General features: G+C 43.4%; 1 non-coding gene across 1 annotated transcript; it reads left to right on the top strand.

Moving 5' to 3' along the window:
* Nucleotides 1-2,278: 2,278 nt before the first annotated feature.
* Trnat-ugu lies at nucleotides 2,279-2,353 on the top strand. Its single transcript has one exon. It is a non-coding gene; the product is annotated as a tRNA-Thr (tRNA).
* The last annotated feature ends 1,733 nt before the right edge of the window (nucleotides 2,354-4,086 follow it).

Below are 4,086 nucleotides of genomic sequence, written 5' to 3'. Positions count from 1 at the left end.
ACCACTGTGTCATCTTAGTTCGCTCAATTTCCACCAGCCGTGTTTTGAAGACATATCCGATGGTTCTGCACACAGTGACGCCAGAGGTGACACCGCTGATCCTCTCCACTCTCCAAAACAGTGGAAAAAGGGGCCTGTCCCCTCCCCCCGTCGTCGTCACCATACTAGCCGACGACAACCGCGCGGGGTGACGTAGAACTTCGACTCATCGCTGAACTCAAAGCGACGCTATTCGACAGCAGTTGGTGTTTCCTGGTCATGTCACCGTTCTCCACGCCGCCGTTTGTGTTGTGATGTTAACGGCAGTGTACGAATGAGACGGTAATTCTCTAGTCCGGCTGTTGCTATTCACCGAATAACGGTGTGGGATGACGCAAAACGTTGCAGGGAGTCCATTAGTTTTTCTCGGATGGGACGCGCAGATGTGAAGGGGTTACTAAGTGCATGGTGCACAATGTAGCGATCAACCCTTCCGGTGGGCAGACGTTGGCGACCGGAACCTGGACGACGAGTAAGACTGACATCACGTTCCGCGGCAGCCCAACATCACCACTTGAGGCGTGGCGCCTTATATCGCTCCTGTCGGGAGCCTGTGTTTCGGGAGAATGACTCATGCGTGCACAGTGACAGATGGTTTGAAGTGAGCCCAGTCGAGTATATAGTTCTAATTTTCATCTGCTAGAGGACATCAGCGGACAGGACTAAACAGAAAGAACTATAATGTAGTTAAGAATTTTGACCACCAGAGTCCAATAGTGCACAGAGACATTCAAGAAACAGGTCAAGAGAATGTTCTTGTGAATTGTTCTGTTTATTTCTTGATGGCTTTTTTGTTTATTTATGTTTGTACAGTTTTGTATATGCTTTTAGTAGTGTGAATGATGCGTGTATGTGGACCAAAGTAAATAGTAGATCATTGTTCTACTGATGAACGCTGCACGAACTAGTGTGAGAAAGTTTTAAGACAGTGTGAATGCAGACAACGGGGAATTTTGTATCGTAATTTGTTAAGTAAGTTTATGGTAAAAGGAAAGCTAATTCGAGTGCAGATGAAAATAAACGATAATGTAAAGTATAAACAAAATAATAATAAAAATGTTAAATACTTATTTCGAGAAAAAGTACAGTTTGAAAGTGTTATTTGTTGATTGGTTAATCATGAAAAGCGCGATCTGACGCAAGAGAATAATGTTTTTCTATTGGCCTTAAAGAAAACTGCCCAATCAGAACGAAGTATTCTTCGCGCGTCTTTTCTCTTGGAGATATAGAATTGTTACAGCAGTCTAAGGGAGTTGGAGCCCAGCCTTTCATTGGTACGGTCGTGTGTAGTGTGAGCTCGGAAGCAAGTTGCAATTTGCCGATTTAGTTTTGCTACATGTTTCAAAATTGTTTTAAAGTGAAGGCATACTTATTCCTGTGTGTTTTTTTAGAAAGTACGTATTTTTTAAGTAATTTTGTGTATGAGAAAAGACAGGAATTCCGCGTGCCATATTGAGCAGATCGGTGACTAAAAACTTGAGTGCATTAGACACCGATGAACTTGACAGTATGGCGAGCATTTTCATTTAAGAACAATCCGTGCTTAGTAGCAGATTTCGGGAAATACGTTACCATAAACTTGCTAATGTGAATGAAAGGGTTTGTGCATGGCTGTGTCGAGATTAGCACGGGCTTGGCAGTGAACGTGTACATCTGGAGGTTCAGAATATACCGAAGTTTTGCCAGTATTTCCACCTTTCATTCAGAATTAAGACCTTTTCCCGATTCTTGGAATAGTTAGGTTGTATGCAGCCTGGTGCGAGTTGCAGTACGTGAGGTTTCTGCTTGGCTTTCCCACCGGCGATCAGCTGCTATGAGTTCACAGGTAGGTGCAGGTATTGGTCGAAAGGAACCACGCCGCCGCACACTGTCACAGCTGAATGCCCCACAAATCTGGATACTGCACAAATCGAACATCCGGCGAAATGGCGAATCATACTGAAACTTCTTTCAGACTCTATACTTATATGGATATGGTGTCTGTTCTTTGTGTCAGAAAGAACAGACACCATATCCATATAAGTATATAGTTCTGGCAATACCGCCCATGAACTTCTTCTTTTGCGAGGTTGCACACATATTACCCGAACTCTTACGGGACTGGGTAAGAATGTCTTCCACGAGTAATGAGTGTGTTGGGTAGGGACACTACGAGTGTAGTGTGTGGACACATAAGGGGAGAATGTGGGTCTCACGGGAGGCTTTCCTAGATAGTCCCTGCAGTCTGACTATTCTCTGTGCCCTAGGTGGCTCAGATGGATAGAGCGTTTGCCATGTAAGCAGAAGATCCCGGGTTCGAGTCCCGGGCGGGGCACACATTTTCACCTGTCCCCGTTGATATGTATCAACGCCCGTCAGCAGCTGAAGGTATTAATATATTATTCTAATTCCTTTCAGACTCGGTCAGGCGCCGATAATGCTGCCACTACGATCACGCGGCATCTCCGCGTCCTTCACAGTGATCACTCAGTATCTGTCTCTATTCACGCCCCTTATATACCCGCCCAGGGCTGGTAACAATACTAAACACGGCCAATACTAATCCACTGTGGTGGCCATCCTCTCCATATCCTTCGATGGTGCATACTTCTACACAGTTATATGGATTTCCGACCACGTCTTCGGGGTGCTTAACTTTTTTCCAGGGAACGTAAACGAAATTATTAAAAATATCCCCATTTGGAATTTTATCATTGCCGTAACGTCAATGGTAAATTTGTAATTTTCCGATAGTCGCTTACAACTTTCGATCAATCGTTTCTGGGCCAGTGTTCCCCTCTCAAAGCGACGCATTTCCCCTTTTTCACCGCCCATTAAAGATTAAATCTTCATCGCGGAAACACACTGTAAAACTAGAACAAAGGAAAACTTCTCCAAATGTAGAGACAAAGGCATCAAGTAACCTCATGAGGTATTTCGCTCCATATTTTGCGTGGTCATCAGAAATACAGGAAAACTGGAATTGATACAGGATGTTCGGAATTTTCCGTTAAAAATTTCTATAACTTGCAGAGGGGAGTGAACACATAATGTTTTAAATAGGAACTCACGTCCGGAAACGTGCCGCACATTTCAGATGTGTAGCGCGCCAACATTTGCTGATGGAAAGGGGAAATCTCAGAGTTGCTTGTGTTATGCAATAGCATCTGCCTTGATGCGAGACCTATTGAACGCTTGTGCGTCACTTCTGAATCTTCTCTATTTTGGCCATCGTTAGTTATTTTACTGCTCAAATTGTAAAACTCATCTACTACTTTTAGTTTCTCATTTGCTGATCTAACTCTCTCAGCAACGCCTCATTTAATTCCACTGTATTCCATTACCCTTGTTTTACTTTTTTTAGTGTTCATCTTATATCGTCTTTTCGAAACATTTTTCATTCTGTTCAACTGCTTTCCCAAGTCCTTCCCTGTTTCCGAAGAAACAAACTGTCACAAGGCAAACGAAAAGTTTTAGTTTCTCCCTGATGTACTTTGATTTCCTTTCTAAATGTCTACTTGATTTCTATCACAGCTTGGCCCATTTACGGAATCATACCGGTGATAGGCTGCAACACTGTCGCACTCCAGACATGTGTTTAAAATTAACGTCTACAAAAATGCAATTTTTAAGTTTCCTTGTACTGGCTTCTGTTGAATGAGACAAGGTAAAAAGTAATGAGCAAAATTCCAGTTCCTCAAGAATTTTGCCTTCGCTCTGTTTTCGCTTTATGTTTCTTGATCAGCGATATGCAATCCTAGCGAACACCTAGTGGTGACTTCACGTTCCGATACGTGAAATACATTACTGGCCATTAAAATTGCTACACCACGAAGATGACGTGCTACAGACGCGAAATGTAACCGACAAGAAGAAGATGCTGTGATATGCAAATGATTAGCTTTTCAGACCATTCACACAAGGTTGGCGCCGGTGGCAACACCTACAACGTGCTGACATGAGGAAAGTTTCCAATCGATTTCTCATACACAAACAGCAGTTGGCCGGCGTTGCCTGGTGAAACGTTGCTGTGATGCCTCGTGTAAGGAGGAGAAATGCGTACCATCA

Source organism: Schistocerca piceifrons, chromosome 1 (assembly GCF_021461385.2).
Source record: "Schistocerca piceifrons isolate TAMUIC-IGC-003096 chromosome 1, iqSchPice1.1, whole genome shotgun sequence".
Taxonomy (NCBI): Eukaryota; Metazoa; Arthropoda; class Insecta; order Orthoptera; family Acrididae; genus Schistocerca; species Schistocerca piceifrons.
Note: the sequence above shows the minus strand (reverse complement) of the source record. Positions and strands in the feature narration are given on the sequence as shown.